General features: G+C 38.7%; 1 long non-coding RNA gene across 1 annotated transcript in view; it reads right to left on the bottom strand.

Annotated features, from left to right (window-relative positions):
- Positions 1-373: 373 nt before the first annotated feature.
- Positions 374-22,164, bottom strand: part of LOC141491632 (uncharacterized) — a 147,517-nt gene continuing 125,726 nt past the window's right edge. The window contains exon 3 of the long non-coding RNA XR_012469675.1: positions 374-798. This is a non-coding gene — a long non-coding RNA (uncharacterized LOC141491632). The remainder of the gene's footprint in view (positions 799-22,164) is intronic.

Genomic DNA, 22,164 nt, shown 5'->3' with positions numbered 1-22,164 from the left:
CCTGACTCCAAGACTAGTGCTCTATCCACTGCATCACCTAGGTGAGATGTTGAAGGTGGAGGGAGAAAAACACTAGTAACTAGAGGGATCTCCAAGCCTTCCTGAATGAGACAGGCCTTGAACTGAGCTTTAGAGAGACCTCTGAGAGGTACAAGTGAGGAAAAGGGGCATTCCAGGCCTGAGGAACAGTTTCTGCAGAGGAGGGAGATGGAACGTCCTTTATGAGAACAACAAGAAAGTTCCCTTGGCTAAAACTTAAAAGAGAGAAAGTAATGTTTAATCAGCCTTGAAAAATGCATACTGACACCATATTGAAGGACTTTAAATGCCTATTAAAGGAATTTGTATTTTATTCTAGAGGCCAAGAGGGAGCTATCAAAAAAAATCAGGGGAGTGACATGGTAAAAAAGATGTTTTGGAACATAAAATAGTTTGTACATCCATTGAACTTTCAATAGTTTCTTTTGATCTAACACCTAGTCAGTTACTTTTCAAATAATAAACACTTATTGAATATTTGGTAAAAATGAAATGAATTAAGAGGCAAGAAATCATTTTTGTTTTGATGGAAACAGATAGATGATAACTTATCAAGTGCATATACACCTGGCCAATCCAAAAGTTTCTTCAATTGGTTGGAAGATCCTGAGCTATTGATTGGCGGCTCCTGTTTTAGTCGATTCAAGCACAACCTCCCATTTTAGCTTCATTTATCTGGATAATCCTAGTAAACAAATGTATGGTTCTCTCTTTTCTTCCACTTGGCGTCCCCTGAAGCAGGACATCTTATAACTTGTCCTGGTGGGAGAAAACAGCCATTAAGGGTACAACAAGACCAGAATATTAATTATTACTAAGCAATAAGCAGGAAGTAGGACCAGGGGCAGGAGACACCAGAGACACAAGACAGGACTAGAAATAGGAGAGACAACCAGAGACAGGAAAAACAACCAGAATCTGGAGGTGTAGCCTTAGTCCACAGCGCTGAGGGGGGTGATGAGGAATCATGGGAGTCCAAATAGAAGAATGGCACGCATGATTAGGACCGGGAAGGCTCCAAGGAACTCAAACTGGTTTGAGTCAATACAAAAGACAAACCTCCCAACGGACTTGCTCGATGCCTCTGATGGACCATGCTGCAAGCTTTCTCAGTCTCAGCCTTTGGCCTGGCCATCTTCATCCTCTGCCTGGTCTCCAGCTCACCCAGCTTCCTGCCCTAGGACTTTCAGTATTGAAAGCAGCTGAGTTCATGGAGCATTTTTCTGGCAGGGCTGGGTATGTGATTGGGTTTTAGACCTGAGTTACCTGCTTTAATTCATGAAGATGAAGGATAAATATTCAGAGTGGGAAGTGATGCTCTTCAGGCTCACCCTCTCACTAGATGCTGACTGATCCAGACCAGGGCCTGGCGGCTATTACAGCTGTCCTCCCGCGTTATGCGTCTAGTCTCAAAGATGAGACAAGGCAGCCAAACACAGGACAAACCCAGAAATGTGGGATGTCTGGCAACCCCAAGATAATTGCTTTCAATCTCTGCTACATTTTGCCAGCTGGAGTTGGTCCTAACACAGTCATGGTAATAGGCTCTCATGCTCCAGTCCATTGAATTACCCCATTCAACTGTAAAGGGGTAGTGCCACTGATGGAGGAAGAGGGAGGGAGGATCCTCTGTGCATATCATTATTTAAAGGAATAGATGCATCATTATATTTTGGAGAAAGGTGTCAAGAACCAATCTGCTTGATTAAAATAATCAATGACACCCTAACCTTAAAAGGCTTGAGCAACAACCTGGTGTGGACAAGGGACCTAAATTTACATCCTGCCTTTGACACTTACTGCCTTTGAATCTGATCTTGAGTAAGTTACTTAATCTCTCAATTTCTACAACTATACAAAGAGGGGTTTAATTTGGTTTATATGACCTCTAAGGTTTTTTTTTTCAGCTCTAGAATTTTGATCCTATAACCATGGACAAATCATTTAATCTCTCAAGTTTAAAAAGAAAGTTATCTATTATGTGACACTCACTTTACTAAGCACGTTAACATTATTAAATTTGATTTGCCTAGCTACTCTTCAGATACTTCCTAGCTGGGTGACAATGGGGAAGTCAGTTAAACTCTCTGAGTATCAGTTCATCTAAATGAGTTCAACTCTCAAAACTCTCAATAATACATGTAAAATATTTTGTTATGATTCAGTCTTTTTCTTTCAGTCCTGTCCAACCCTTCATGAATCTATGTGGGGTTTTCTTGGCAAAGATACTGGAATAGTTTGCCATTTCCTTCTTCAGATCATAATACAGATAAGGAAACTCAGGCAAACAGGGTTAAATGACTTGCCCAGGGTCACACAACTCATGAGTATCTGAAGTTGGATTTGAATTCAGGAAGATGGGTCTTCCTGACTCTAGGTCCAGTACTCTATTCATTGTACCACCTTGCTGTCCTAAAATTATTAGTAAAGACAATCAAATGGGCAAATCTGGGGAGGGAGCATGATACAGGGAGAGAATGTTAGAATCGGAGGACTTCATTTCTATGGCTGTGTGACCTTGGGCAAGTCTTAGCTTCTCTAGTCCTTCAGCCTTCTTTTCTGTTCAGTAAAAAGAGTTTCATTAGATACCCTTCAAACTCTGATGTCAGCATAGCTCAGTGTCACCTGAATGGTTAAAGAGCATTCTTGGTTAGTTTTTTTTTAAAGCACTAAATAAATCACACCTTGATTCCTCTAAAAATACCATCTCAGCAGACAGGATAAGAAATGTTTTAGCCATGTAAAAAACGACACAATTTTCAGCATCCTGTCCATGCCACTCATCCATGTTGTAGCTGGCACATGTTTAAAGTCAGACTTAATCCTTGATGAGCCAAATTTTCCTCTCCAGCCTCCTTTTGTATGGTCACAATTAGCAGCACATGAAGAGCTGTATTCATATCTAATTGCTCCCACAAGTGAGTAATTGCACCCAGAAGTGGTGAGTTTCACCAATGGCAGACTCAATTAGGAACAAAAATGCAAATCATTGCAGCATCACAAATTGTAGTCTCTTAGAAAAAAAGGAGCCTGACCCAAAACGTGACCAATGCTCTCCCCCCACTATGAATGTAAAGCATTTATTATTGAAAATAAATATCACTGCCTTTAAGCTTTTGATTTCTAGACATTGAAGATGCTCTTTGAAATGTTGACTGTAATAGGGCAAAAGCAAAAAAAAAAAAAAACCCCAAAATGCAGCCAGCTGATATTAACTACTGGATAATTTAAGAACAAGAGAAAGGAATGAATGACAGTCAAAAGTAGAGTTTGTATAATTCTGGCAATGGCCTGAACGTATTATTGTCATAATTATATTGATCAGCACTGAAAGATGGTCTGAAGAAAAGAGAGGGAGAGAAGCCAGTGTTTTTCAGAAAAGAAGTAGGAACTCCCATCGACTGCTGTCATATTGGGGTGGGTGTCCCAAACTGAAGAAAGAAATGGCCTCTGGTATAGAGCGTGCATTGTTCAATATCATTTTATTAGCAAAACCATTTTGTGGGGATATGGGGCCTTGTACAAACATCAATGGTAATCTAGTTCAAAATCAAAACTAAAAACAGAAATAAAAAAAAATACAGTCCTTGTTATAAAATACAAAACTCCTTTTTCAGAGGTTAGGATGGAATGGAAGGAGCCGTTGTGGAATGCCTTGCTTAATAGAAATGGAATATATACAGAATGGCAAAATCTTTGGGAACAAATAGGGAGAGATCATTTACTGTTGTGCTACAGTTTGGAGAAGACATTTGGGAAAATATGGTACAATGCCTCTAAAAATTCCAACAACCACCCTGGCCATGAGCATTTAGTGAATTTAATAATAGCTACTTCCTTCTGAGTGCTGGGGGGGGGGGGTGTTGAAAAATAAGGCAGCATTTCATTTACTGCCACTGTTTGCAGTACCCTGGACACCTCTCCATCATCATATCAATATAATTGCATGTCTTTATATTGCTCCAGGCAGAACTCACTACACACCAAAAGATTTAGTTTGTAGATTTTTAAAAAGACATAAAGTATTCATTAAAAATAAGGGTAAGGATTATAAAGCTGCTTCATTACAAGATTGATGGGAGGGGGGTAGAAGAAGATAAATGTTGCAGAATATTATTTAAGAGGCTATTTAGAGTTAGTGTAAGGCCTCTGTGGACATGACTATCTGAGCTTTGTTAACTGAGGAAATTCAGATCTGTTCATGAGGTCTAGTAAATCACCATGAAAATAACCACCTGCCCACATATCCCAGAACTAGAAGAAATCATATGAAAATTGTGGTTTCAAGGATTCACTGAATTCTGCACTTTAATGATATGTGAGAGGCAAATGAGTGGTCAATGGGGAGGATGTGGTGTTGATGGATACGTGCAAGCACTTTGTGGATGGAATATGGCGGAGTTCTAGAAAGGTCTCCAGGGGCCTGAAATTCCTTTACTAACTCTTGTAGAAGCCTGAAATGCCTTTTGTAAGGAAAAATAAAGCACTACATTCTATAATTTGAGAGAGACTTAAAATATTAATACTCCCCTGGAAAGATAACACCTTGTCTTCAGTTCACACTGAAATATATATATATATATATAATTGATGGGCAGTTAGGTAGTGTGGTGGATAGAGTGAAAGGCCTACAGACAGGAGGACCTGAGTTCAAATTTTATCTCAGACACTTACTAGCTTTGTGACCCTGGGCAAGTCACTTAACTCTATTTGTCATAGTTCCTTTATGTGGAAAAGGAAATGGCAAACTACTCCAGTATATTTGCCAAGAAACCTGAAAAAGATCTCATGAAGAGTCCATACAAAAGAAAAAAATGGCTAAACAACAATAAAATAAATGATTCAATTAAGTGTTTAAAGCCCCCTTTAATAAAAGTAGATTTTGATTGGGGATAGAGAGGATAGTGGACAGCATTAAGACAATGGATTATTGGGCTGCTAGGTTGTGCAGTGGATAGAGCACTGGCCCTGGAGTCAGGAGGACCAGAGTTCAAATCCGGCCTCAGACGCTTAATAATTACCTAGCTGTGTGACCTTGGGCAAGCCACTTAACCCCATTTGTCTTGCAAAAACAAACAAACTAAAACCAAAGACTTGGACTATTATCAATAGAAGGACATTTCATTGGATCATGATGAATGTTTTATTCTGTTTCTACAAATGTTACTTGTCTCTTCAATATTCCTCCCTTATTCAACCTGTTTATAAATGTCCTTAGTTTCTTCAAGTCAAAGCCCCATTCCATTTCTCTCTAAACTTCTGTGATACCAGATTTTCCTTTGCTTCAAAAACCTAAAATATCTTCTGAAAAAAAACAAAAAAAGCTTTACCGGGGTCTTTTATTTTGTAGCTCAGTTACTTTTGGAAATATCCTTCACTTCTCTTTCCCCGTCAAAATGGAACCATCTCTTGAAATGAAGACCATAAAGTCAAGCTACCCAATACAACATATTCAGAGAAGAGGAATTAATGTCTCATTATTGTTCTCCAAGACCCTTATTGGTTCTTCAATTACTCAATCTTCCCTTTAGCTATTTTTTTCTTTATGTTGTCTAAACTGCCTTTTAATACACACTACACACACAAACAGCCCCCCATATATATATAATATATATATGTGTATATATATTTGATTTATTTTTCTGGGTCTTAAAGAGCAGAGTTAGTAGTGAGGTCAATTTTCACTTAGATTAAGAATGGCCTCCTGATAATCAGGCCAATTTAGCAAATGTAAAGGGTACTTTGAGAGAGCATCAGTTGTAAATTTATAAATATCTTGCTTTAATCCCATCAAGATAACCCCTTCAGCTACCTTCAGTCTTTGAAAGTCTTTAGCATAATGAGAGGGCATTCCTTTTACTGGAATGTGTGACTCCCTGCCTCATCCTGAGTTGCCCCTGCCCCTTCTTGGGTTGGGGAGCTGTACCCTTCTTTGAGTGGATAAGCTGGAGATGATATTTCAGTTAGACATGGCTATTAAAAACCTAACCTTAGGGCTCCATTTTGGGGGAGGTTTGGCTCTCTATCTTTTGCACCCCCACCTATATAATTCTAGACTTAGAGAAATAGCAGTATATGTGTATGTTAACTTAATTCTGTTTTACCTTTTCTTAAGGACAAAACTTTTCTAATGTTTGTCCCTGATTAGGATAAACTCTAGGTTTAATGTTTTTTCCTGGTTAGGACAAATTCTAGAAGGTTAACACATATTTATTTTCATAGACCAAAATTCAATCCCCCTCAATTTGAGGAACTTTTTCACAAGAGAAAACTCTGTCTTCCCTTAACTGTTCCTAATTTATTCAAAGGGCACTTGAAATGAAGATTGGGGAGATTATGATCAAATTTACTTCAGAAGTAATAAAATAGCAATGAAAAGAAAAATCAAAAGCATGAAGAAAAACCTCAGAAAAAATTAGATTTGTAGATTACCAAAGGTTAATGGTTATTGACTGGCTATAAGATCCTGAGCAAATTACTTTTCAAAGGTTAAGTTGAACTCTGTCTCATTTGGACTTGATAATCTCCAAGGTCCTTTCAAGACCTTTTTTTCAAAATCTTTTTTCACCACTTCTTGTGGACAAATCACCGTGGTTATGTGGCAGCCTCTTTACATATGCCAAGTCTGACTGGTGCCCTTTGGGTATTAAGCAATATTATTACTCTAGAGATCATTTGATTGTTGTCAGTTCTTTCAGTCATATCTAACTTTTAGTGACTCCATTCTTAGCAAAGCTATTAGAGTGGTTTGCTATTTCCTTCTCTAGTTCATTCTACAGATGAGGAAACAGGTGAGGGTTTAGTGACTTGCCCAGGGGTCACACAGTTAGTAAGTGTCTGAGGTTGTATTTGAACTCAGGAAGATGAGTCTTCTGATACCAGGTCTTGCACCCTGTACAATGTGCCACCTAGCTGCCCAATGTCCAATGGATTCTTTATCCATTTAATTTTTCCAGTGTGTTCCATTTGGAATGATTGTGAATTGAATTAGGGAGACTCTGCAGATGACAGTGTGTTCTTTGTGCGGAGCCCCAGGATACTCCACAAAGGAGCATCTGGAGGACCTTCATAATAGCAGCATTTCTGGGACACTGTAATTTCATCATACTACATTTGGGTTTTCATATCTGAAATCCCTCTTTAAATTCACCAAACATCCTTCATGATGATAGTGAGCACTTCTGGTAAATGTTAAGTTCATTGTCTTTTATCTCACCTCATAAAGAGAATCAAAGGATTATTAATGAGTTATTCTTATTGTTCCATTGATTTAGTAATAGATACCAACATATTTTTTTGCTAGAGAAGAAGGTTCCATTTTGCTTTCTTGAGTAAATTGTGTTTTAAAAATAATCAAAAAATAAGCAATAGGATTTTGAACCTCGTAACCCATTAAGTGACTGTAAAAATGGAGATAGCTGTATAAAATTGTTTATGAAAGGCCACCTGTCCCCCTTCTCATATGTTCACTCTGTATGTGTGTGTGTGTGTGTGTCTGTGTGTGTGTGTGTGTGTGTGTGTGATATGTATGTCTGTGGATCTCATTTTCATAAAATTTTTAAAGAATGAGAAATAACCATGTGAATTGTTAGTTATTAATGTCCTCTTGATTGCACTTTTTAATAGTAATTTATCATTTTCAAACATTTATCATTCTCAAACTATCTGAAAGATAGTTTGAGAACTTGTCTGTCACGCCTTTGAAATTATGTCTTCTCCACTATGATTTTTCTCTGTTTATACTTGGTCTAGTTTAGCTGCTTTCCCAATATAAATCTTAATCTTTTTTATTGTCATTTTTACTTCTTCATATACCACATCAGGGACCAAGATATGAAAACCCAAATATGGTGGTTCCACTGTCATTGATGATGAAAAGAGTGTGTTACAGAAATGCTGCCAGACCTAATCCATCTTTTATCCATTTGTTGTCTTCTTTCCAGTGTCATATTAAAATGCTTTGGGGATGCTCTGGCTTAATTTCAGTTCTTGCCAAACTTTTGCAAAAGCTTTTTCCTTCTACTCGTTCTTGCTGCCACTGTCCTTCTTCATAAGATTTTGCACATGAATTTATATTTGAAACATGGGCTGGTCTTTCTCTCTGACAAGTAGATCAAGTATTTTCTGTCTGAGGCGATTTCTGGGCTTTTGGGGATGTCTATTGTAATAATATCAGATGAACTATTGAAATCAATCCTATTTCTTTTCAATATCTTTTTCTTTATACTTATCCTTCTTTTTGAGGCAATACCTTGTTTGGATAGATCAAGTTGCAGTTGTAATCGCCAACCATTCCTTCTCATGTTGATCTTTTCTTTTAAATTTGCTGTTTTATGGACTGTCTGCACACAGATAGTTTATTCTGGAAATGATCCCTACATTGGCAACTAGTTATTTTATTTCTGTTAAGATACAGTCATTTTCATTTGTGTATGACTGTATCATATGTATTGTGTGTCTAGATACCTATCTCTATCTATATCATGTGTATTACATGGGTATTGTGTATGTATGTGCAAGTGGGTGACAGTCAATGTTTGCCGTATCTGATACCTTCGGATTTTCTCTTAAATACTCATGACACAGAGTCATGAGACTTCTATTTCTCACTCGCTGAGTCATAATGTAATAGATTTAGAGCTGGGAAGAAACTTAGAAACCATCAAGATTTACCTCCCCCCTTTACCCCTCTCAGAGAGGCTAAGTGACTTGAATAGGTTCACAAACTTAAAAAATGTTCAAGGCAGGATTCAAATTCATGTCTTCTTGGAGATCAGGAACTCCAAGGAAGTCTTAGAGATCCAATACTTCAAGGCTTGGAATTTTGACTTCAAATGAAAAACTCTATTCTATCCGCCCCCCCCACTTGTAATCTATCACTAGATATATATGTAAATGTAATTTATCATTGCAGACATAAGTATATATCTGCCTCCCTCTTTTCTACCTCTTTTCTCCTCTCCTACAAGTGAGACATTCAGTATCCTGAAGTATGATTTTTCCGTTGTGAGACCCAGGATCAATTCCTAATCCCATCTCAGTCTCTGTCACTGAATGATGGCTTAAAAAGTTCTCCTAGTTCATAGGCTGAATAATTCTCTGAGTTTGGACAGCTTTGGAAATACTGTTAAACCATTATTAATTTAATCTTTAGATGAATAAGTATAACAAATATAATTCCTATTTACCAAATGAGAAATGGGTTTAAAAGGGGATCTAAATGGCTGGAAGTCATGTTTTTAGTAACCTTATAATGGAAGGATCCTTATTCTTTCCACAGAATATAAATACATTATATATTTATATTCTGTGGAAAGAATAAGGATAATAAAGAATATTGTAAAAAGATTGAAAATATATTGAAAAAACTCATTGGGTCTTATATTGAATTAGGATCATAGATTTCTAACTAGAAGGGACCTTTGGAGTCATTTAGTAAGCAACTCATTTTACAGATGAGGAAACTGAGGCCTGTACTAAAGGTGTTTCTTTTTTTAAGGATCAGATAATAGTCTCAGTTCTTTAGAAAAAGCAACTACCCAAATGTCCTATGAAGAACTGTAGTTAGAGAACATTTCACCCCCAATTTGGGTTACTCTTTTTCACAAATTCAGAATGAAAAGAGTCTAATGGGGAGAGAAATATATGAGCATGAATTTTAAGTACATTGATAGTAAAAGCACATTTTTAGGTAATTCCTAGTCCTAGAACAGCAGGAAATTGATACTCTTTCTTTCTCAGTTTAACTTACTCCTCTTTAGGATGCAGCATCTTGGAGGATCAGGTCACTTACCGCTAAGTTGGGTCAAACAGGTATCTCGGCCATCAGGATGCTGCCAGCCTGATCCAGGTAAGTCAGTATGTCACTGGGTTGTTGCTGTTGGACCAGGCAACTCCCTCAGTTGCTGGGCTCTCAGAGGGTATAACTTTTCTGCACCAAGGGCAATATGTGGGACTCAGTATTCAATAGGAAACTGCAGCCTTCACTACCTCCAGACTCTGAATGGGAAGCTGATATTGCAACTGCAATCTAGAATTGGAAAGAAATCTTGATTCTTCTTCCTTCCTGGGTGACCCTGGGCAAGACACATGATCTCGCTGGGCCTCAGTTTCCTCAAATCTAAAATGGACAATAACTCCACTAAATGTAGCTCCTTCTACCACTAAATCTATAATCCCATAAACCTCTAGAATGACTTTTTATTAACAACTTAATTGTGTTCAATATATAATGCTAGTGGCTGGGGATACAAACACAAAAGTGGGACAGTGCTGCCCTCGAGGACCTTATATTACTTTTTTCCCTTGTGGTTTCTTTCATCTTCTTTCACTAAAATTGCTATTTACAGCCATCATAGAATGCTTCTCACCAGTCAGTATGGGAAATAGGGAGAAGAGAAGGACCCAGAAAAACTCCCCTTTTCACTGAGATGGATGACTCTCATCCCAGCATGGGACACATTTGCGGCCAAGATCTCTAATAGTCTCCTTCAAGAACTCTTCCATTGGGACAATAGGGAGAGGGTCACTGGGGGTCCTAGCTAGGTGCAAAGACTACTGGACATTGATTTTGACTGGAAAGAGTGGAAGATGTCTATTCTTAAACCCTTGTATGCTATGCCACAAGCACATGTGCACATACACACATACACAGATACAGACACACACACACACACACACACACACATTTGAGATGTCTGTCTGGTTACCTTGCCAAATTGCAAGTATACTGCATATTTTAGGAAGAATCTCAGAACAGTGATATTTCTATGAAATAAGTATAATGAAATAAGTATTAAGTTCTATTGCAGTCATTCGTTCAAAAAGGTACAGAAAAAAAAAACCACTGAGACTCTCCAAGGTCTCACTGCATATTACTGAATAAGGGCTTCTTTTGTGTGTGTGTCCGACTCATCTTAGAAAGCCTTATGTGTTTTGGTTTTGTTCCAACTGCATTTGATTCCAACATGAAGGTATTTTTGCGCCAGGAAAAATATCCCTAGTCCAGGCATCTGGTACAAGGACCAGGAGTTCTGTTTTATCTGATGAGTGTTATAAGATGATTTATTCATAAATGAATGAACAAGTCTGAACCATCAGCTCAATCAGCTTCACAATTTCAAAGCTGTGCTCTTCTTAGGTTTGCCAGCTATTCAATTGCCTTGATTACCCTTTCTTTCTGAAGGGGGGAAAAGAAAGCTGTTAAATGAGGCTAAAGGACTTATCTGGGAGTCAGCCAACAGCTTTGTCTGGTAGAAGTGGCATTATTTGTTTTCTGCTACTCCCCCTTTCCCCACCCTCACCCATCCTGCATAGATTGGTTAGGAATATGAGCACTTGATTCTGTGGTCCCTGAGATCTCCTCTCCTTCATTTGTCTCTTAGAAGTCATTGCTGAGTTGTTTCAGTTGGGTCTGACTCTTCATTGGTCTCCTAGAAGCCATTGTTATTGATTTGTTTCAGTTGGGTCCGACTCTTCATTGGTCTACTAGAAGTCATTGTTATTGAGTTGTTTCGGTCATGTCTGAGTCTTCGTGATTCCATTTGGGGTTTTCTTGACTGAGATACTGGACTGGTTTGCCATTCCTTTTCTCATTTTACAGATGAGGAAACTGAGGCAAACAGGGTTAAGTGACTTGTCTAGGGTCACACAACTAGTAAGCGTCTGGATTTGAACTAAGGAAGATGCGTTGTTCTGTTTCCAAGTCCATCTATGCCATCTAGCTCCTCCGCTACAAGCCATAGCTTCTAACAAAAAATAACTCTGGCAGCATCTTCTACTAAGCCGGTTTGAATCCCCCCAGATGTTACTTCTTTTCCTCTCATGCAATTGGTTCACAATAGTAACTAGCATTTATAAAATCCTTTAAGGCTCACAAAACATTTTATAGATATTATCTCATCTGATCCCCCCAATAGTTCCAGGAAGTAGGTACTTTTCTCTCTCAGGAGTATGTTAGAGTTACTAGTTGTTAAATGTTTGAATAACACATTTTAACCTTCTGAAACTTAATTTTCTCATGGGCAAAGTGAGGATAGTAATACTTAATTTCTATCTACTTCACAGGGTCACTGTGAGGGAAGAAGTTTATAAATCATTGAGTACTATAGAAAAATGAACTAGTAAGTACTTTTCAAAATGCTCAGTTCTTGATGTTCCATTCCATTCTTTCTATACACTGTACCACCCCGAGTCAGCAAGGCTCCATTATTCATACCCAAGGAAGGAGATCAAAGTTCTACTTATATATTATCTATGGTTAGCCAATTTCTCAATGCCAAATAACCTCGAAATAGTTTTGTCATGGTGGCCTTGAGTTAGGACTTCCTTCAAAAGAGATTTATGCATCTACCCAAAACAAAAGTATGTAAGTCATATATACTGCCTCACTTATGTTGCTAGTATGTGAGTGGGAGGGCTTGGGAGGAAAGTGGCCCCCTGGGAAAGGAGGCTTCTCATTAATCTCCATAGACAAAACTGGAGATCCTGGATGACAAGAACATTTTCTTCTGGCTGAGAGAAGAATAAGAAAGAATCACATGTAGAGGTACATGCTTATATGCTGAATTTTATTTTTCCATCTTTAGCACTGCATGGGCATCTTAATGCTTCAGAGATGTTACAGAGGAATTCAAATAGACCCATAAGCTAGAAAAATATGTCACTTGGGTTTTACTTTCTCCTTCATCCATTTCAATACTTACAGTTAACCTATCAGACTTTTATGTTTCTGTGATTAGGGAAGACCTACTCTCTGAGTACATAGAATGTGGGGTCAAGCTCTCTGAAAGAGCTCAGCTTGCTAAAGCAATAGCTGCCAGCTCACTTGGATCTGATGGGAAAGGTTTGGGATGGAGAATCATGTGACGATCGAGGATTCTTTCTGAAAGGTTTGTAATAAAGAACAGATCTGGGCCCTCCATCTGCAAGTAGAAGGGGAACACAGCTTGATGTTAGTACCTACTTCTAAAACACTGAGAAACATGTCAAAAAAAGCCCCAAGTAAATAAAATTTTCTATTTGTTTCTCTTCCTTTTGTGGTTTAGTCTGGAGAAGAGAAAGATTAGGGAATATGTATCAGTGATATTTTTCAGTTATATTCATTTATTTTACATAGCATAAGTGAAGTATTTGTTTTGTTTTTTAGTTTTTTGCAAGGCAAACAGGGCTAAGTGTCTTGCCCAAGGCCACACAGCTAGGTAATTATTAAGTGTCTGAGACTGGATTTGAACCCAGGTACTCCTGACTCCAAAGCTGGTACTTTATCTACTATGCCACCTAGCCGCCCCATAAGTGAAGTATTTGCCACTACTCATGGAAGTAGTTAATAGAATGCTGGGCCTAAGTTCAAATCTCATCTCAAACACTAAAAATGGTGAAACCCTGACAAAGTTACTTTCCCTTCTTTTGCCTAAGTTTGTGTAATTTGTAAAATGAGATTGAACCCAATTGTCCCTTAAGGTCCCTTATGGCTCTGGATCTGTGATCCAAAGTTCAGCAATAACCTCATCCTCCCTTCATTAAATGGAAGTGGTAGGGGGAGAAGGGAGAAGAGGAGAGAACGAGCCATGGGATACCAATGTTTCTTAAACCTTCTAAACTTGGATTAACTCAGCTCCTGTTTGAGAAGATTCCAGAAGAGATGAAGGGCTAGCTTGGAGCGTATGTCAGCTTTGGGAGAAGAGGTGAGGAGAGGGATGCTGCTTTTTCTTGTGAGCATGAGCAGACTCTAGAGGGGAGCCACTCAGAGGAAGAGGAGCTGGTGGAAGAAGAGTCATCATCTCAAGCTAGATTGCCAGTCATTGCCCTGAGGAAAAGATAGAGACCACTGAGGCTGGTCCATGTTCTGAGTTTCCTTAGAGGACTATACAATAATCCTACCAGAGGCTGTTAACTGGATAGCAACTGGGGGACATATGTCAAAGAGGGGGAAGGTCTGAGTCTAAGTACATGGACTTGGAATTTTGATATGGATTTAGGATGTGAACATAGAACAGCTAAGGCAGTTGGGTAGTACAGTGGATTCTTCTGGATTTGGAATCAGGAGAGTTTGAATTCAAAACCTGACTCAGATATATAAGCTGTGACATTAGCATGTCATTTAACTTCTCAATCTGTTTCCTCATTTATAAAATGGGATCAATAGTTGTACCTTCATCAAAGAGTAGTTGTAAGAAAAAAATGAAATAACCATTTTTAAAGTCCTTTGAAAAACTAAAAGTGTTATATGAGTGCATAATGATAAAAACAAATTCCTAGATGTTATATTAAGTTTTCCCCCTTGGTCATTATTAAAGAATATATTTAATCAAATCAAGTTTGTGTGGTTGACTTTATTTCCCCATGAAGATGTGGTTAGAGTCTATTGAAGTGCAACAGGGAAGGGAAGAGAGCAGTGGGTAGGGACTGAACCAAGAGACTTAAATGGTTAAGTCCACAAAAAACACACCAATATGCTAGTGAGATGGACCCTGCACTGAAGACAGACTGTTGACTAAGTTGACTAAGATACATAAAGAGTTTGTTGTTTTCCTGGAGTTTTCCTTTGTGTTGGGCAGAACACACGATTTCCAGGGTTCGCCTTGGATTTGCAACCTTGGCCCTCATCAATAGAAACGGTCATGTAACTAGGCAGCCACGCTCCCTGGAGCTGAAACTCATTGTTCTCTGATTGTAGGAGATCCAGAGGGGACAGACTCGGAGTCCAGGTTTAGATTAGCCATCAGGAAGAACCTATAGAGTTTTCTTGTTTGTTTTAACTGTAACATGTTGCCAAGGAATGGGTTGTCAGGGAAGCTATCTTTGATTTTGATAAATATTTATTGTTACTGACCACACACAAGGCTCTGTGCTGACTGCTGGGGATGGCAAAGACAGTTGAAGCACAGACCCTGATGTGTAAATCTACTGGGGAGGTGAGACAGTTAGGAAAGCTCTAAAAATAGAGATCTCTTCAGAAAAATCTAGGCACTTATTTACCAGAGTAATTTCATGTAATTCTATTGCCAGTAAGATCAAGGACTAAAAGATACCTGAAGGCCAGATTCAACCATTTTAATCTGATTATCCTGGAGTTTCATTTACCTACAACAGTTTGTTCCTCTGTGTTTTTTTTTCTTTTTTAGTATCAAGTAATAATGGGTTCATTTTGGATTTCCCAAACATACCCTCGCCACTGGCTATTGGCATGTTTAGAGAACCAGAATAAGCCCTCCTCAGAGTAAAAACTCTCACATGTTTTGATCATTCATAGTGAGGGTGAGGATTCCTAGACACTGAGATTTAACTTGTCTGTATGCAAGTTAGATTTTCATGAGCATCGTACTGCTAGATGGACTGATATCAAGTATTTCTTAAGCGCCTACTAAGTGCCAAACACTGAGGGGATAAACCCAAAAATTTAAAAGTCAAAATAATTCCTTCCTTCAAGGAGCTTATATTCTCTTGTGCCCCATATACATCCATAAGTATGTAGGAAATTCATTTAAATAAATACAAGGTAATAGGGAGAGGTGTTGGTCCTAGCATGACTGGGGTTAGGGTGGGCATTAGGAATGGTTTCAGGGAGGAGAGGGCAGTTGAATTGAGCTTTGAAGGTAACTAGATTCTAAGTTTGAAAGGAAGTTTGAAAGAGGACACTCCTGACTTGGGGGTGGGAGACAGTCCATGTAAAGATAGAAAGGAGAGACGAAGCCTTATGTGTTAGGGCAAAGAGGAAGGTCAATTTGGCTATACTGAAGAATGTATGATGGTGGGGAGGGACATGTGTAATAAGCCTAGAAAGAATCATCTCTTGAAGGACTTTATTTATTTAGCCAAAGCCACAATCTTCTTGAATTTGCTTATTGGAATCTCTCCCCAGTAGACCAGCTTATTTGTTACAAAGGGATCAAAATATCTTATTGCCGGCCTAGTTCTTGGCTACTTGATGGCACAAATTTTCTATTTAGAGAGACAAAAGACCAGGATTCAAATACTAGCTGAGTTATTTATTGTTGTGGAGACCTTGGACTAGTCACTTGACCAACTCCCTGGTCCTCAATTCTGCAGGAGTTAAAAAAAAAAAGACAGGATTGGACTTGACAACCTTGAAGGTCCTTTCTAGCTCTAGTTATTTTGATTTAAGATGAATGGAAGTTTCCACATTTCTACTCATCTATAGATGTATCAATTACTTTCTTTCCTAAAGGCAAGTACCCTCCAAGAAATAGAAGAAATTGCTAAGTTTCTAAGAATAACCTTGCACTTCATCCAAAGTAGGATAGGGAATGTTGAAAACTATTTTTGCATATCATTGAAAAAGAAAAGTAAAACAGGATAGCAGAATGTTCCAGATGGAAGGATGGAAGAGAACTGCTAGCTAATCTAGGCAGGTAGTAGAGAGTGGAATCATAACCAGGTTAGGAGGAACCACCTATAACCAAGGGTCAAGAGCAGCCTGGGAGTCATTATAGGCAGGACAAACTGTGTTCAAGTGCACATAGGTAATGATGTTTGGGCAATATGATGATGCAGGCTGTAGGAACAAAAGACAGTTAAGGAAGGTTTGGAGGATCACCTTAACCCAGAAAATATAATACTGTGAAGCAAGTGAGTGGGATATCGGAGAACTCAAATAGAGACCTCTGGAATTACTTAAGGTAAAAATGAAAATATCCACTACCATTAGAGAAACAGGCAAAGTGGAGATGAAGAGAATAGGCTCTGGATCTGTGGTTCTGAGAGTATTCAGGAATCCCTGAGACACTTGTAGGGGGTCTGTGAAGTCAAAACTATTTTCATAATAATACTAAGATGTTTAAATGTCTCATATGAAAAATATCAATAGATATGATTCCCATCAACATATGCTTTTTGGAGGGAAACACAATGATCTTGAGTATAAAAAGGTGCTGAGGTTTAAAAGTTTGAGAGATTCTCTAGGCAAATGGACAGGGGAGAGAGACAGAATGCAGAGTCTGAGGAACAGTTGCTAATACTGTTTGGAGTGTAGAAAGTGTGGCTGGAAGTAATAGGAAGTAAGACTAGTGGTTTAGAGTGAAACCATTTTGGAGGGAGCCTTAACTGATGGAATTTTTTTTTCTATTCTAGTTGCAATGAAAAATCACTGAAGATTTTTTTTTAAACAAAGCAAACACGTGGCCAGACCTGTGCCTGAGGACAATAGATGACTTTGGTAGCTGGGTGAAGGGCAGATTAGAGTCAGGAAAAACTGGAAACTGGGAAACCAATTAGGAGGCTATTTGAACGCCAGAACTTGGGAGTGGCCATATGAGAGGAGAGGACAATGGGTTTCATTGATAATTCTTTAAAGTTAGCCACATGCATCAACTACAACATCTAGTTAGAATTTCACAACCCTGGGAGGAGTTACAGTCTACTGATCCATAGAGCCTGAACTGGAAAATACCATTTAACCCAACCCCTTCATTTGGTAGCTGAGGAAGCCTAGGCCCAGAGAAGATTAAGTGACTTCCAGAGTCACAGTTAGTGAATTATTCAAGTTTCAAATGAAGTGCTGCCCTCTATCTCTGACACTATAGGAAAAGAAGATTGGATGTGACAGGTCCCTTGGTTGTTGTAGGGTTACCACTAATAAAGGAAAGTATACAGACTTGACTTGGAGAGAATTTGGGGAGATGTTGTCCTTACTTTTATCAGAGGTATTTCTTGAAATCTCAAAATTTGGGATTAGAGGAAAAGCAGGAGACTGGAATGGGGAAAGAAAATAGGGTAAGTCTGGGAGAGACCTTAATACCCTAAAAATGAGCAGCATGAGATAGCATTCCTGTAACTCCAGTAATCTACTTCGTTCCAGAAACCAGTGACTTCCTTGAACTTTAGTGTGCTCTTTAACCTTTTTGAGCACTTGTATAGATGAGTCAGTGTTGGGGAGAGGCAGAAGGAAGTGTCACTCTAGGCTAACATGGGGTTAGAGATGGTTAGGTGAGTTTTTAGAAGGGGGCGATCGACAGGTCCCTGGATCGAGATATTTTAGAGTTGGAAGAGACTTTCAAGGTCATGTATTATTCTTGTATCATTTGAGATACATCTGAGATCAAATTGAAGCCCAGAGAAGCAAATTAGTTTTTCCAAGATCAAGTAGATAAAAAGTGGCAGAGTCTGGATTTGAACTCAAGTTATCTGACAATAAATCTGGAGATCTTCTTATTGCACAATGCTTTTCTCCACGTTAGGGTATAGGCTAAAAGTCAAGGAGCCAAGACGTCAATGTAAGAGTAAATATAAAAGGAAATGAAATCATGATGGATTTGGTGTGAGAGAACCTGGACTTGAATCCTGGCTATCCCACTAATTTATTTGTGTAACTGCTGTCAAGTCCCTTCATATCTCTTGGCTTCAGTTCCCTTATCTATGCAATGAGAAAACCAATCTAGAAGACTTTCTTTATATCTATGATCCTATGAGTCAATGATTTACTATGGTTAATGGCAAGTTGAAGACCTACAAGTCAAAAGTCTGAGGAGGTGAGGAGTAACCAAGTCTCTGAGGTCAAGGAAGACCAGAATTGAATTTTCCAGGGCAGAGAATGAGTTGAATATATAGAGAAGAGCCTGATCCTGGGGATGAGATCATAGTTGAACTTTTTTAATGCTTCTTCCCTAGGTGGGAAGAAATCTGAGAATTGGGGAAAAACAGATGTCAGAAGAATATATGCACCTGCTTAATGTCCTTCCCCTCCCCTCCTATGACAATGAAGTCTCAAAGTCAGTAGGCTGCTGGTTTAAACTTGCCCCAGGAAGGAAAGTCAGTATTCCAGTGCAGGTCAAAAGTAAAACTTGAACCAGGGGATCAGAAAAGCAATTTCTTTTTTTTTTTAGGTTTTTGCAAGACATTGGGGTTAAGTGGCTTGCCCAAGGCCACACAGCTAGGTAATTATTAAGTGTCTGAGGCCGAATTTGAACTCAGGTACTCCTGACTCCAGGGCTGGTGCTCTATCCACTGCACCACCTAGCTGCCCCAAGAAAAGCAATTTCCCTTTACAGCCTTCATTATATAATTGATCAATTCAAGAAGGCCCTCTCCCTCTATCCTAAAACCTTTGACCCCTGATCCCTCTACTAGTAGGTAGCAAAGAGGACAGAATATTGGCTTACATTCTCACTACTCCTAGTCTTTTGGTATCAAATCTACCAAGTGACTGGTGGCATGGGTTGCACAGTTATATTTATTATAGTGAGGTGTTTCCTACGTAAGGCATCCCTCTCATACACCTTTATCAGAATCGTTCCACCCTATGACCTGATGGTTAGGAGACAGGATTACTGGAGATGGTCTGACTGCTGTAGGAGTTTCTTGGCCTTGAATTGGTTTTTCTTCCTCACAAATCAGTGAGATGCCTCTGAACACCATCAACACCAGGCAGGCACCAGTATGTGACATTTGGTCAAAGAATGTGACTACTAGATAAATTCTAATCTGTCTCTCTGCCCTTCACAGAGGGGGGGAAAAAAACTCTCCCCTGGGCTTCTGCCACCTTATCTGGGATCGATAGTTACCTCACTGGATGCCTTGCAGCACCTGTCTGTACCACCCCAGATTTGAGGATCTGAACCTGACTCCCTTTCAATCAGCTGAGGGCAATGGAGGTCATTGCCTGTCCCTTTAGAATGGTGCTCACCTATCTCTCAGGACCCACTGATCCATGTTCAACTGTTCATCACATGGAACTTTTCTCTACTTTGGCCTTCAAAGTTCTTGTTTGAGTTTTGGATTTGGGGAAGAAATGAAATTAAAGCCCAAACTGAAATCATTTAAACTCTCAGCCTCAGTCTTATCATCTGAAAATGGGTTTTGAAATAGCATCTAGTTAGAGAAGATGTGGGAAATTTAGGATAGAATACATTGTTGGTGAAATTGTGAACTGACCCAACCATTTTGGAGAACAATTTTTGGAACAATGCCCAAAGGACAATAAACCTTGGATCCACTACTAGGTCTATATCCCAAAGAGATCATAAAAAAGGACAAAGGACCTATAATGTACAAAAAATATTTATTTATTTTGCCAGGCAATGGGGTTAAGTGACTTGCCCAAGGCCACACAGCTAGGTCATTATTCAGTGTCTGAGGCTGGATTTGAACTCAGGTACTCCTGACTCCAGGGCCAGTGCTCTATCCACTGCACCACCTAGCCACCCGCAAAAAAATATTTATGAAAGTTTTTTGTGGTGGCAAAGAATGGAAATGGAGGAATGGCTGAACAAGTTGTGATATATGATTGTAATAGAATAAGATTGTTCTATAAGAAATGATGGAGGCAGATTTTGGAAAATTCTGGAAAAACATACAAACAGATGCAAGGTAAAGTGAGCAGAACCAGGAGAATGCTGTATGCAGTAATAGGAACATGTGACATGATCAGCTGTGATTGACTTCTCAGAGAAGTGTTCCAAGACAATTCCAAAGAATTCCTGATGGAAAATATTATGAATACAGATCAAAGAATACTATTTCCACTTGGTTTTTGTGTGTGTATGTGTGTTTTATGTATTTTTTATTCTTTTTTTCCTTCACAACATTACTAATGTGGAAATGTTTTCCCATGTTTGCATATGTATAACATATCAGATTTCTTTCCATCTTGGGGATGGGGGAGGGAAGAGAGGAAGGGAGAAAAAATTGGAACTCAAAATATTTAAAAAAAAATGAATGTTGAAAATCGTCTTTAAATGTAATTGGAAAAAATACTGTTAAATTAAAAAATAAATAAAATGATACCTTCTTAAAAAAATAGCACCTACCTCACAGGGTTAGTATGAGGATTAAGTGAAATAATATATGTAAAAATTTGCTCACCTTTAGGCACTTTCTTTTTTTGAATTATAAAGATTTTATTTATTTTGAATTTTACATTTTTTCCCCTAATCTTACTTCCCTTCCCCCCACCCCCCACAGAAAGCAATTTGCCAGTCCTTACATTGTTTTCATGGTATACATTGATCCAACTTGAATGTGATGAGAGAGAAATCATATCCTTAAGGAAGAAACATAAAGTATAAGAGATAGCAAGATCAGACAATAAGATATCAGTTTTTGTTTTCTAAATTTAAGGTAATAGTCCTTGGGCTTTGTTCAAACCCCACAATTCTTTCTCTGGATACAGATGGTATTCTCCATTGCAGACAGCCCCAAATTGTCCCCGATTGTTGACCTGATGGAATGAGTGAGTCCATCAAGGTTGATCATCACTCTGATGTTGCTGTTAGGGTGTACAGTGTTTTTCTGGTTCTGCTCATCTCACTCAGCATCAGTTCATGCAAATCCCTCTAGGCTTCCCTGAATTCCCATCCCTCCTGGTTTCTAATAGAACAATAGTGTTCCATGACATACATATACCACAGTTTGCTAAGCCATTCCCCAGTTGAAGGACATTTACTTGATGTCCAATTCTTTGCTACTTAAGGCACTTTCTTATCCTGTAGGTTACCTTTCCAACCTGCTTTCTTTACAATAAGAACTTTTGTTATCATTGGCTATTATATCAATCTTCTTATCATGAACCCCAGGTCATCTTTGCTTGTTATCTACTTTGCTCCTGCCCTTGAGTCTTTAAACATAATTAAACAGACAAAGTCTGATGCAAACTTGTGTTATCTGTCATGTTCCCTTCCCTGGCACATGGGAATCCTTTCATTCATTTCTAATAAACTTATTATCACTTTCCCCACAGGGCTCTTCTCTCTTCTCAAGACTTCAGATTCTCCTTCCACCCCCATTAGACACTTTTGCTCTTTGGTTTACTATGAATGTGGAAGCCATCTTCCTCCTGCACTTCCTCCTCCATCTCTCCTTCTGAACACCTGTCAAAGGATTAAGGAACTCTCCTGGTCAAAGTCACTATTTCTACTTTCTCCTTGATCCCACCCTTTCCCTTTCTTTTGGAAACTTCTCCCATTGATCATTACTCTCCCTCATCTCCAATCTCTCCCTCTCTACAGGCTCCTTCTTCAAAGACTAAAAAATAATATTCAAGCTCCTCCTATCTTCAAGAAACTTCTTTTGGAATTCAGGATACAGCCTTTCCAGCTATTGTCCTATACCTCTCCTCAGTAGCTTAGGAAGGATATCTACATTTTGGTTTCTGTCATCCTTTATGGATTT

The sequence above is a fragment of the Macrotis lagotis genome, chromosome 6 (genome assembly GCF_037893015.1).
Source record: "Macrotis lagotis isolate mMagLag1 chromosome 6, bilby.v1.9.chrom.fasta, whole genome shotgun sequence".
NCBI classification, from domain to species: Eukaryota; Metazoa; Chordata; class Mammalia; order Peramelemorphia; family Peramelidae; genus Macrotis; species Macrotis lagotis.
The sequence above is the reverse complement of the archived record's forward strand: the minus strand, read 5'-3'. Positions and strand labels throughout refer to the sequence as shown.